The sequence below is a fragment of the Gopherus evgoodei genome, chromosome 6 (assembly GCF_007399415.2).
Source record: "Gopherus evgoodei ecotype Sinaloan lineage chromosome 6, rGopEvg1_v1.p, whole genome shotgun sequence".
In the NCBI taxonomy this organism is placed as follows: domain Eukaryota; kingdom Metazoa; phylum Chordata; order Testudines; family Testudinidae; genus Gopherus; species Gopherus evgoodei.
This window is the reverse complement of record NC_044327.1, coordinates 121,811,632-121,825,736: the sequence shown is the minus strand read 5'-3', so window position 1 is coordinate 121,825,736 and position 14,105 is coordinate 121,811,632.

Below are 14,105 nucleotides of genomic sequence, written 5' to 3'. Positions count from 1 at the left end.
AAATGACGCTTAGAAAAGATTTCCTGCCTGGCTGGTGAGGCAGGTGCCAGGGAAAATTGCTCTGAAGGGCTAAAATTTGCAGTGTGGTCACCCAGGAAGCCTTTTCTGTCTCTCCATATACTGCCAATGGCAGATGTGTGGCCTGAGAATGGAAATAGCCTCCCTCTGATCTTTCCCAGTGTAATGACAACCCTGGCTTCACTTGATTCAACAAAAATCATTGCTGGGGAGCTGTATAGGCCTGGTGTCTGAGGCTGCTTCTCAGGCAAAGAACAGCAGGCAGCCCGTGTTCTCTATACCCCACTTCAGATTCACCAGGACAAGGAGAGGTAGGAAGGCGGGATGCAAATTAGAGGTGGGTAAATAAAGGGGTCATGGGTATGGGTTTGTGGAACCTCATCAGGGAGGCACTGGGAATTGCAAAACCAAAACCAAGAAATAATTTGGATTGCAGTCCCACGTTCAGGTGTATTTGGATGAACAGTTGCAATTTGGGTTTGTATACAAGCTTTCCCGAGCGGATGATGAAGTGCAGACAAGGGAGGAGGTTCTCAGACTTGCTGAGAACATGGATCATATCTGAGGCCTTTCATTTCTGGATTTTATTTTATTTTATTTTCCTAGCAATTTATCAGTGTTTATTTCAAAAATTAAAAAATGGGTGACAGTGCAAAAAATGAACTTCATGGTCTTCTGGGTAAATATCAGGGTTAATATTGGGGACTGGGAGGACAGAAAAAAAGCAACAAAGAGATAAGTAGGTATGCCTGATACTCCAGGGGCAACAGGTGGTGAGGTGGGAAAGGGGGTGCCCAGCATTTGCAGGGAGATTGAATAGGAGCGGGGGATGTTCCATGGGAAAAAACCCTGGGGTCACGCTGAAGGCCCCAGGTCAGGAGGGGGTCATGTCATCCCTCTCCATGCTGCTCCCCACTGCTCTGCTGCAGCAGCCGCCAGCCAGAATTACCCTCTGTGCAGGTCGCTCTGTTGCCATCTAACAGGGGATCTCCAAGCAAGGAGCCAGGTCTGGGGAGTTTGAGCAGGTGTAAAATCTGGGGAGAAATCAGAAAAATCCAAACACTGGCTTTTTCAAACTCTGGGAATTTGTTTTGGAGATTTTCAGTAATAACCAAAAACAAAGGACTCCAATCATATCCTTAATGTCTAGATTGTCACATGGACACCTGTTTCCCTATTCACAATCACATCTCCCTCCCTCTGATGCTCCATTCAGGATGACAGAACATTCTTGGAAGAAATGCAGCAAATGCTAACCTGGGCAAGTGATCCTCGGAAAGTGCAGACACATTTTCACCTGTCTTGTGGCATTTTGGTCTGTTTGAAAAATCGTTATTTGCTCAATCTCCTTTTAGTCTTTATTTCCTCCTCTTCCGTGTTCTGTTTCTTTAGCCTGGAAACAAATGGGAGAGCAAGCACAATATAACCAGCCATCAAGAGCTGTTACATAGCCCATCACTGGCCTGTGGAGCCTCTGATCTAGAGGCTTAGGCCCAAGAGTGGCAACAAAAGCTCTGAGTTCTAATTCTGCTCTCCACCCATTTCTCCCCCACCCCCATCTTGAGCAAGTTACTTCTTTTTCCAAAAGGGCAATAACAGAGCTTCTCCACCACCACCTTCTGGATGACCCTAGCCTTGTGCTAGTGTGAGAGTTAAACAGAATGAGTTTGCAAAGGTTTTGTTGTCTAATTATGTATATTGAAGTAGCGCCTAGTCAGCGTCACATTGATTAATCAACATATAGTAAATGACATTCCCTGCCCTAAAGAGCTTATAATCTGAGGCCAGACATACACTAAAAAAGGTCTGTTGATCTAACTAAAGTTTCCAGATATAGCAAGTTCCCTGAGCAAAATAAGATTTTATAACTTTATAAGCTGGTATAACTGTATCTTCACAAGGGCTTTTGCTGTTAAAGAAATGTCCTCAAAAGTTACTGATGTTGAGCTGGCCTAAGAGACAAGACACTAATATGCTTCTCAAAACACACATATATTATAACTTCACACTGTGCTTTTAACATCACAATGTTACTACTGATACCTATTCGGTTTTTGAACATTTTTGTGTTTTCAGCGGTTCATATTTTCCTTTTTTTCCCCTCCTGTTTCTCCCCCTTTCCTCACTTTTTCCATTATGCCACTGAAAAAGGGAGGAAAGTGAAGAGCAGCAGGGCACCAGGACTAGTGCAGATGCAAAAGAAACTAGTATAGCAGTTTTGCACACATCTTCGGAGATTGTGGCGCTTGAGGGCTAAAATTCCTGCCTATTCTCAAAGCCCCCCATCACCATCAGTGGGAGGAGTCTTTCTTGTGGTAGCTGGGTGTCAGCAACCTGGCACAATCCGCCTTTCAAACGCTCAAACGCTCTCCTCTGCTCTATGCCAGTCTTGACTTCACCTTGCAGGTTAACACCAATCCCTGAGTCCTCTTGACTCATTCCACTGTGATGCTGACATCCATCCCTGGACGCTGGCCACTTACAGAATTTCCAGATCCTCAGCACACAAAAATGCTAGTTTTAGCTTACTAGTTTAGCTTCAGTTTACTAGTTTTAGCTTAAACCACTGCTCCTGTAAACCACAAAGCACTTGCGAGCACTTACAATAAAACAAAAACAAAAAAAAAGATTTATTAAATTACCGGTAAGTCTAAAGATTTAACTAGAAATACGAGCAAGTGGTGGAAACAAGTGGTTACAATACAAAACGTGAACCCTGGTCTACATTTATTAATTGTTACCTTTCCTAGTTAAATAAGTAGATTTTCCCCTAAGAAGTTCAGTCTTTTGCAGAGCTAGCTGGTTTCAAACAAAGCAGGATCCAAACGTTCATAAATGTTCCCCACACTTTTCAAGTGGTTTCCTCAGTGATGGATGTGGAGTATCTGTCCCCACACTTTGTTATAAAGTCTTTTTTGTTTCTGTTCATAGACAGGGTGGACCCCTGTCTTGTTGTAGAGTTTCTTTATTACCTTTGAGTGATTTTGACTGTTGTTGCCTCTGATGTTTTCCCAGTCAAAGTCTTAAGATTGGTCTATGTGAGGAAATTAGGTGAGTGTAACCCACACTCCTGAGTGATGCAGTTAATCTGACCTAACCCTCAGTGTAGACAGTCGTAGGTTGACAGGAGAATTCTCCCATTGAATTAGCTACTGCACTTGAGGAGATGGATTGCCTACACCACCAGGAAGAAGCCCTCCCGTAAGCATAGGTGTGTCTTCACTGAAACTCTACAGCAGCTCCATTGCAATATTTAAAGTGTAGACAAGCCCTCAGTATTGCTCAGAGTTAAACTATTGACCCTTCCATTGCATCAACGGCCAGACAGGGTGGGGTGGCAACTTCTCCTTGCGCAAATGGGCCATTAAGAAACCATCCAGGTGACTAATCTACTTATAGCGTACTTTCAATAGAAGTACATTTATTCCTTAAATATTACCCGTATATACATCTGACAGTGATTATGATTCTTGACAAGTTATGAGCTTTCTGTAGCTACCTTAACATGTTATGCTTTATGGTTAAATATCCTGCAAGACATCTGTCTGTCAGGTCTGAGGTGAGAGCTGTTTACAAAGAACAGAGTATCTTTTGCAAAGGGGGTCTCTGTGTCACAGTTGGGGCAAGTTGAGCTTTGGTAGGTCTTAGTGCTGATTGGCACATTCTGGACCATTCAGTCCAACACAGGGTTGCCAACTTTCCAGTTTTTCAAAACTGGCCACTACATCCCCTCTACCCCCACACCGGGGCTCTCACTGAGAAGCTCCGCTGAGCCATCGTGAGTAGTGAGCCCGGCCACCGGCCCTGCTCATCAAATGTTGCGTGCAGTTAGGATCCCTCCCCCGGTGTCACTGGTACCTATCTGGCCACCAGAGCCGGGAGCCAGTTCTCCCAATTAAGCTTTTTTCCATCAGCTCAGCTTCAATTGCTCTTCCCGCCCTCCCAGCGGTGGAAGCCAGTTACTGCGGTAACAGGACTGTTGGTTGGTATCTGGTCAGCAGTGCTGACCGGACACTGCACAGGTCCCCTTTCAACCGGACTTTCCAGCCAAAAACTGGACACCTGGCAACCCTAGTTCAACAGCTCATAAGTGCAGCAAGCGGCCTTCAGTGATATTTCCCTAAGAGTTACACTTCATTTATGGCTTGAACGCCCCATGCAATGAAGTCTCGTGATGTCCCTGGCTACATAGTTCTACTGTCTGAGTGACCTCACAGACTAAAATTCTTATCAACTATCTAATCCCAGTTTCCCCTGCTCTAGCTGCAGACAGAGAAAGCCCCAAGCCCCAGATCCAAACTTCCTAAAAATGTGTGAAAGTGTTGGGGAGGGCTGCATAACTTTCTTAAAGTCCAGGCTTTTGTACTGGGCCCATTCAGTCCTTGTCTTGTTGTCTTTAACTCCTCTGCTGTATTCCTCTTTCTTTTTTGTTACTGCCCCTCAAGTATTTATAGACTATTATCACTCCCATCCTGTCTTTGGTGCCTCTTTCCCAAGCAGGACATATCCATTTCCTTCAGTCTCTTTAGAGGATAAGCCCTCTGTCATTTTCAATGCCCTTCTTTGGACTTGCTCTGAAGTTCATCTGCTTTCTGCAATGGGGAGCCTTGAAGTGCATACAGGACCCACTGTGCTCTTAGTAAGACTTTATCAGTATTAACCTCACTAAAGTTTCACATGAGCCCTCCATGGCCACAACCCAGAATGAAGTTTGCTGCTTTGTGTGCAATAGTGTCACACTTCCCAGTTACTATTAATTTATCTCCCATCTCCCTTTTCAACCCTTTGTATTACAGCCCTCTAACAGCATCAGCATCCTTCCTCAGCTTGCTTTTATTTCCCTCCCCAAGCCTGTTACTTGCATTTTTCCACATCCCATTTCACCTCCTTGAGTTTAATTTCCTGCAGGAAAAGCCCATAGAGCTCAGTCCTGCCTCCACTGAAGTTGGTGGAACTTTTGTCCCTTGAACTTGACTGAATCTTTCGTTTTTCAAATGTTTCCCTATTAAGGAAAAGAACAGATAGGCCACATTCAGTGATGCATTAGCAGGTTCTTACACTGGCACTAAATAACTCCATTAAAATCAGTGGCATCTCCTGAGTAACAGCAAGATGTGCTTTTGCTGCAGAGAAGAGGTTCAGATCAGGACACAGTTCACTGCTCTAACCAAATGCAGCTATCAAGTGGAGTAACTTTCACGTAGCCCAATAAGGATTTTTCACGGATGATTTTTGTACTCCTTGCTAAGTCCACTCAGCCAAATTCCGCTCTCACTTACGCTAGGGACCTCTGTTTTTGTTACTGAAATAACCAGACTTAGGTCCTGTCTACATTAGAGAAGTGTTCACTGGTGTAACTATATCTTACCAAGTATCAGAGGGGTAGCCGTGTTAGTCTGGATCTGTAAAAGCAGCAAAGAATCCTGTGGCACCTTATAGACTAACAGACGTTTTGGAGCATGAGCTTTTGTGGCGTGGGTGAATACCCACTTCGTCACCCACGAAAGCTCATGCTCCAAAACATCTGTTAGTCTATAAGGTGCCACAGGATTCTTTGCTGCTTTTACATCTTACCAGTGTAGTAACTTACCAGATTGCAGGTGTGTGAGGAGACAGACTCCCCACTAGCTGTGACCAGGCTAGTGTACCAAAAAAAGAGTTGAATTGCCGCCACACAAATGGTGGAGGGGCTAACTGCCCCGAGTACATACCTAGCATCTCAAATCAAAGAGTAAGTGACTATGCTCTATTTTTAGCACATTCGCTACATCAAAGCTAGTGTGGGTATAATTTCTCCTTGACCTAGACACACCCTTAGCTCCACACTACACGGGTGTATTGCAGCTATATTAGCATTTGCACTGGTGTAACTAGATGGATTTAGGTTTTACCTCAATGAGGATTTAAAGGTGCATTGTTAGAGCATGTTAGCTAGCTTGACTTACCACCATCTAAAACTCTTGTCAAGACAAGGTGAGCTGTACTTTAGTATGTGCTAAACAGGCTAAGTTAAAGTCTGCAATCTAATAAATGTGCACTTTCACAAACAAACTGCAATGTATGCAAAAACCTTCCATGCTAATGGATCTTTTATGCAGACAAAAGTGTGACACTGTTTCAAAACCAGTTTCTTTCGTTCAGAAATCAGTAATGGAAATAGGCTGTCTACAAACAGCTATTTATGACTTAATTTTAAAGATTCTGGGCCATACCCTCAGTTGGTGTAAATCGATTTAACTCCATTGACTTCAATAGAACAAGGCCAATTCACAGCCTCTGGCCCTCTTTCTCTAGTGCAATCTTTAATGGAAATGTTGATTATTTCACTTATGAAATATAAGTGTTTCTATAATGCAGTCATCTGTAGTGGAACTCTAGCTTATCCAAAGAACTAATAGCTGTAAAAAACATACAGCCTTTTCTATTTTTTCCAACAATTCGATGCAGTGAGCCGTATTTTTATTCATAATTTATAAGAAAAGTTTTATGCAGACAAAAGGACCATTCCATCGTGAAGAAAAATACCTGTTGTGAAGCAATCTCAGTGAAGTGTAACATTTTAAACAGATCTACACAATATTAGCATCTTTTTGCTCAGAGGGATAATAAATACCAACTATCTTGGACAGCAATACTAGCAAAGCTATTTCTCCAAAGGGGATTAACCGTTCCCACCACTATATATGGTTTTATATATAATTTTGGGAACTATTTTTTTTCCTTGCGGCACTGCGTAGATTTAAGCCCAGAAGGGATTATACAGACCATCTTGTCTGACGTCCTGCATAACACAGGTGATACAATTCTATCCGGTGAGCCCTGCAGCTAGCCTAGCTACTGGTGGTTGAACTAGAGCGTTTCTTTTAAAAAGTTTGTGTTGTCATAGCCCTGGTCTACACTACAGAGTTAGGTTGTCACGAGACAGCTTACATCGACCTGACTCTGTAAGAGTCTACACTAAAATGTCACTCCCACCGACGTAACTCGCCCGCTATGCTGACTTAATAACTCCACCACCGCGAGGGGCGTAGCGCATAGGTCGACACAAGTAGATGCAGTGTCAGCGTAGACACCGCATTGCTGACATCGACTGCTGCTGGCTTCCAGAAGCCATCCCACAATGCCCCCCACTGACAGTTCAATCAGTGCATGAGCTCCTGGTGAGACCGTGCAGCGCCGGCACAAGGAGCATAGTGTGGACATGCAGAAGCGATTTAATTACTGAGATGGCTGTACTTTGACGTAACTTAGGTTGACATAATTTTGTAGTGTAGACATACCCTTACTGCTGTGGCCCTCAGAGCCAGCTGATAGGTGTAACACATATCTATCATCATGGAAATGGGATGGAGTGCACCAACCAATTGGCAAATAGCTGAGCAGCAGAGCTGGTTTCATTTTTAACTATATTTTTATTTTTTGATTTAGTTGAATTTGGACATTTGGTGAAAAATCAGAGTGTGTGTGTGTGTGTGTGGATACATTTTTCTCCTCTCTTGTTTGTGCACCATCCTGCTGCACAACAGCAAAGGCTTTATTCTCATGCAGCAGGGCTAAATTTACTCCCGAGGATAGCAATGCAACTTGCATCCTGAGTTGTGAGCATCAGGCCGTGAGACGGAAGGAGCCAAGGTAAGGAATAGGGGCCAAAGAACAGGGTAAGCCTCTGTTTGTTCAGAAATTACTGTGGGCGCTTTAACGTCCATAGAAAGAAGACAAGCCCTCAGTTTATAAGACTACCTCTTTGAAATGAGACCAGCACGCTAATCTACCCTGAAAGCAATGCATTGGGTTTATTTAGTAGGAGACTCTCGGAGAAAGACAGCCCGATTCACTAGAGTCTCAATACTTTTGCCACCATTTGCACCACTGCAAAGTCCAGTTCAGATGTGGTCATGTTTGACAGCTACTTTGTGCTGGTATAGCTGACTGCACAAGGTAATGGTGAATGAAGCCAGGAGTCTGAGACTCTTGATGGAGTTGCCCAGATCTCCCCATTTCATAAGGGGGTTTGTCCCTTGAGTGGTTTGAATCCTGGAGCTGGATATTTGCTTTACGGAGATTTTAAATACAATGTGTTCTTGTGTGCGTGACACTGATAAGGAACAATGCACAAGGCATAGCTCTCTTTCAGGGGAGGTGGGATTCCTTTTCAGCTGAGCAACAATTTGGACACCAAGGGCAAGCAGACAAATGTGATACAAAGGGAAGGTCTGTAGGAATGCCTTAGGCATGGGGATCCTTAGAGGAACTTGTCAGGAAAGAAGTAGGGCTTAAGGAGGGATTTGAAGGAGGAGCAGGGAAGCACTCAGAGGACAAGTAAGAATTTGAAATACTATTTAATATGATAGAACCATGCCAGAGGGCCTGGTGGAAAATGAAACTAGTGCCCAACTTTTCATCAGGCAAACAGAGAGGATCATGTATTTTTAAATGTGAAAAAGATGGTAGATGGCCCAATCTGGAATTAGATGTAGGGACACGCTGGATTTTGTGAGACATACGGCAACCAGCTCCCAGGGGAGCACAGTGGAGAAACGTATGCTTGAGGGATGTTCAGTATGCAACATGCCAGTTTTGTATATTTCAGGTCTCCCCGTGTTTAAACTTGTTGAAGGGGTTGTTTAGAGCCAGGACATAATTACATAGATTAATATGAAGTGGTTTTAGCAAACTCTGAGGTAAGTTTGCACTGGAAGTGCATTTCACCTCCCTGTTGCTTTGTAGCAAAGGGTGCCACAGTCTGTCTATTGGATTGTGGGTTCTACAAACAGTAGTAGCAGCAACAACAGTAGTATTTCTTCTTTAGACCTCAGTCACGTGGAATATTATCCTTAGAAGGCACTCAGCTTTTGTCTTTAAAGTCTGTATGAACACATTTCGGAAGAACTGATCGTGATCTCTAAAATAGACAACTTACACTAGCGATGGGAAGAATTTCCTGTTGCTGTCTATCAGGGATACCCAAACTTTGCCCAGGTGAGAGACGCAATAGAACTTGCCACTGGGTCATGGTGGACAGTCAAAGCACCATGGACTCCTAGTGTGTGTTTGTGACCCTTGGATGTATAAACAGGGGAGTAGTGTGTAAGAACAGGAAGGTGCCTTTTCCTCTGCATACAGCATTGGGGAGGCCGATACTGGAATAGTGTGTCCATTTCTGCTGTCCACATTTTGAAAAGGACATTGCAAAATCGGAGCGTTCAGAAAACAGCCGCAAAAATGATTTGAGGCCCAGAAAAAAAATGACTTACTGTGACAGACTTATAGAGTTCAGTCTGTTTAGCTTATCGTCAGGAAGATTGAAAAGTGACTTCACTACAGTGTAGAAGTACCTTCATGGGAAGAAAATACCAAGTACTAAATTTAGTGGAGAAAGGCAGAGCTAGAACCGGTGGCTGGAAGCTGAAGCCAGACAAATTCAAAGGCACTAATTTTTAACAATGCGGGTGATTAACCATTGGAACAAACTAGCAAGGGAAGTGGGGTATGTCTTCAGTTCAAGACTAGATGCCTTTCTGGAAGGCAGGCTACAGTCAGACAAATTATGGGGCTCAGTGGGTGAAATTTAATGGACTGTGATATACAGGATGTCAGACTAGATGATCTAATGGCCTCTTCTGGCCTTAATGTCTATAAATCTATGGCCAGGAGCTCAAGCTATTTTTGATATTATTTATGAGTATCACAGTAGTACCGAGGAGCCCCAGTCATGGCTCAGGACCCCACTGCACTAGAGACTGTCCAGACAGAGTCCCTGTTTGATGGCCCCAGCCCCAAAGAGCTCACGGGCTAACTAGACAAGACAAACACAGGGTGGAGGAAAGAAGTAGAATGCACCAGATGAACAAACAATGGGATTGCACCAAAAGTCATGTTAGTGCCACAATTATTATTATTATTTTTTTTTTTTTGGTGAGTTTAGCAGGAGGGGATCAGCTACAGGGAAGCAGGGTGACCAGTTAACAAATGTGAAAAATCGGGACAGGATGTGGGGGGTAATAGGAGCCTATATAAGCAAAAGCACCAAATATCAGGACTGTGCCTATAAAATCAGGACATCTGGTCACCCTACACGGAAGGGAGAGGGACATTGAAGGGGACAGGAATGGGGAGAAGAGGGTAAGAAGAGTGACACCTGTCATAGGATAATTCCCAATTCTGGACCTTAGCGTCCAAAATATGGGTACTAGCATGAATTCCCCTAAGCTTAATTACCAGCTTAGATCTGATAGGCTGCCACCAATCAGGAATTTTTAGGGCCTGATACCCTCTGGTCCCCCCAAAACCTTCCCAGGGGACCCCAAGACCCAGATTCCTTGAGTCTCACAACAAAGGGAAATAAGCCATTCCCTCCCCCCTCCCTTCTTCCTCCCAGCTCCTTCCCGCCCTGGGAACACTAGGAGATCGCCTGATTCAACTTTTTGAATCACCACACCGAGAGGAGTGTTACCTTCCCCCTCACCCAGGGGCAATACAAGCTGCGTGAATATAACACAAAGAGAAAATTTATCCTTCCCTTCTCCCCACCAATTCCCTTGAACCTTAACTAGGAGAAAAAAATTAAACAGGTCTTAAAAGCAAAACTTTTAATAAGAAAGAAAGAAAAAAGTAAAATGGTTTATCTCTGCACTTTAGATGGTAAAAAGTTACAGGGTCTTTCAACTATAAACAATAGAAAGAAACTTTCTCCAGCAGAAACACAATTTAAGCTACTTCCAGCAAGTACACATATGTAAATGAAAAAAAAACAAATTAAAAGACTATGACCGCCTTTTCTTACTCACAATTCTGAATAGATAAGAGACTGTAGCAGGGAGATTGGCAGAAACCTGGTTGCACCTCTAGCCCCATCCAGGACCCAGAGAGAACAAAGCCAAACCCAAACCCACAAACAAAGGCTTCCCTCCCATGAGATTTGAAAGTATCTTGTCTTCTGATTGGTCCTCTGGTCAGGTGTTTGGGGTCCCTGTTTGTTAACCCTTTACAGGTAAGAGAGACATTAACCCTTAACTATCTGTTTATGACAACCCCGAGGTGAAGAGACTGTGATGGAGAGGCCAGGGAAGGGTTGGTGCAAACAACCAAACAGCACAAGGCAGAGAAAGTCCACTCACAACTGTAGAGAGTTCTCCAAAGGTCCTGCTTTGGCTGCTTCTGCCCCTGGTGTCTGAGTCTCTGCCTGGCTCCTTTTTGCAACTTTCTCCCAAGCCCACAGGGCCAGGGAGGTATCACCTAAGTCCTAGTCAGGGGCACTGGAACAATGTGTATGGAGAGGTGCTGAGAGCCATTGAACCAAACTGTAAACCCAGTATATGATAGAAACCACTTCAAGCCAAGGGGTGTGGCAGCATCCCCAGTACCCTTAGTTCCAGCACCTATGGTTCTAGTGCCTCAGAGTGTGTGTAGGAGGTTTCCCCTGCATTGATCTGGCATCAGAGGAGTTTGATGGGGACAGGAGTGGCCCTGGCTGGGCCCCATTTTGCTGCCTCCTTACCAATGCATCAATCCTTGCTTTGGCTGCTTCTGCCTGTACCAAGCTGGAGTCTAATGGCAAATTCCCCAAGTGTGTGAGTTTCCCATTTGCTTTCCCTGTAACCAGTAAATTCCATTTGCACAAATGTTCTTAGAAAGCAAACTCAACGGGGCTGTGAACACAGCCAAAGCCAAGCACTACAAAATTGGTGGAGATAAAGAGATCATTTTCCTGGCACCATTAGTAATAACAATTTCAAAGTCATCCTTTTTGGGTGCCCATGAAGAATCTGTGGGGCCTGACTGTTCCCTTCCTTGTCCCTTTGGGCAGTCATTTATGTAGGTGCTAAGTGGTTCTAAATGCTCCCTTCTGATTTTGCACTGGTGGAAATGGCTTCACAAAGCAGAGAAGAATCAGGCTGTTGTCATCTACCCCCAGTGAAGGCTGGAAGGCAAATCAGTCAGAGGGAGATGTAGGTGGAGGACCTGTTTACAGTGAAGAATTCAGCTATACGGTATCTAAGTCCAAACAAGCTCAAGATGGGCTCCTACTTATGATTTATTAAGATACTGTGGAAAAACCCTCTTTTCTAGGGTTACATACACAAGGATGGATTTTTCAGCATTACTGTTGCAATTGATAGCTGTGTAAACTGAGGCAAAGAGAAGTGAAGCTATTTATCCAAGGTCACGCAGTAAGCCTGTGGCAGAGCTGGGAACTGAATAGAGATCTCCAAACTCCCACTCTAGTCCCATCTAGCTCTGGACCACTATGTCCCATTAGCATTCACTGAGGGTATGTCTACTCTATAAGTGCTACAGCAGCACAGACGTGCTACAGCAACAGAAGGGGGTTTTCCATTGCAGTAGTAAACCCATCCTCATGAGAGGCAATAACTGGGTTGCCAGAAGAATTCTCCTAGGGATGTCTATACTGGGTTTAGGCCAGCTTTACTACATCTCTCAGGGTGTGAATTTTTTGCACCCCTGAGCGATGTGGTTAGGTCAACCAGGGTTTTAGGTGTGGACCAGATCTGAGTTACAGGTGGAAAGGCTTTCAGTGTGTAGTATGAAGATGGCCTGAAACATAAGTCCTTGTATTAGAGGCCTGGTATGAGGCCTGAGGCCTGGGCTAAAGTAATGATCAAAACTTGCTAATATAAAGCAAAGTTAAGTTGTGAGCAAGAGGCATGCCCTGCTCACACAATCTGGCAAGAACAGGTCTGATATTGCAGAAACACTTGTGAATTTCTTCTTGTGCTAGGCATAAGAATACATACCCAAACACATTCCAGCAAGGTGATGCCAGAACACCTCAATACCAAACACATTCCCCAAAAATAACAGGAACGCTCTAACCCATCCTAAAGATGAGGTCAGGAGGACAGCATGATGGATAGAGATGTTTTGATCAAACCAACATGCGCCAGCTAATGGGTGCAACCAAATATGTCAGAGGGTGATACCAGGCTACATCAGGAGTAATGCGTAACTTGTTTGTATTGGTGTATAAAATGGAGTCTCAGAGGGAGTGTCTTTGGCTGGCCTTGGGGATAATGGAAAGTCCGACCATTAACGGAGCTAGTCCATTGCAATGGGCATACATATGTTAATGTACCTGTAACCATGGATCCTGGACACTAGGACCATGCTTCATTGACAATAAACCTGATCGAGTTCCTTTGCTATGAACTGAGTCTGTGGATTTATTGGGTCATTCGATCGGAGCCTACTATCTCCGCTATCTGCACAGAGTTGGGACAGCAGGCTGAAAGAACAACCAAACATCTGAACATACAGGGAAGTACAGGTATATGGAGCAAAAAATGAAAGTATAGCTCGTCCAACCTTTCGTATTTTGAGGGAGACCCTGAAGGATGAATTATTGAAGGAGACATATTCATAAATGTTCAACATATTCATAAATAACCTGGAAAAAGGGGTAAACGGTGAGGAGGCAAAATTTGTAGCTGATACAAAATTACTCAAGATAGTTAAGTCCAAAGCTGACTGGAAAGAGTTACAAAGGGACCTCACAAAACTGGGTGTCTGGGCAACAAAATGGAAATGAAATTCAGTGGTGATAAATGCAAAGTAATGCACATTGGGAAACATAATGCCAGCTATACATACAAAATGCTGGGGTCTAAATTAGCTGTTACCACTCGGGAAAGACATCATGGACAGTTCTCTGAAAACATCTGCTCAGTGTGCAGTGGCAATCAAAAAAGGTAACAGAATGTTGAAAAGGGATAGATAATAAGACAAAAAATATCATAATGCCACAATATAAATCCATGGGACACTCACACCTTGAATGCTGCGTGAAGTTCTGGTCACCCCATCTCAAAAAAGATATATTAGAATTGGAAAAAGTAAAGAGAAGGGCAACAACATAGATTATAGGTCTGGAACAGCAGAAGTGCCAGAGAAGCCCCAGCACCTCGACCCTGGTCCCCTGCAGAAGCGCAGGGAATGGTGGGGGAAGCCCCAGCACCTGGATGCCCGCTGCAGCTCTGGGACTGGAGAAGCACTCACTCCCCGCTGCGGCCCCAGGGCCGTGGCGTGGGAACAGAGCTTCTCCAGTCTTGAGGCTGCAGTGGCTTGAGGGG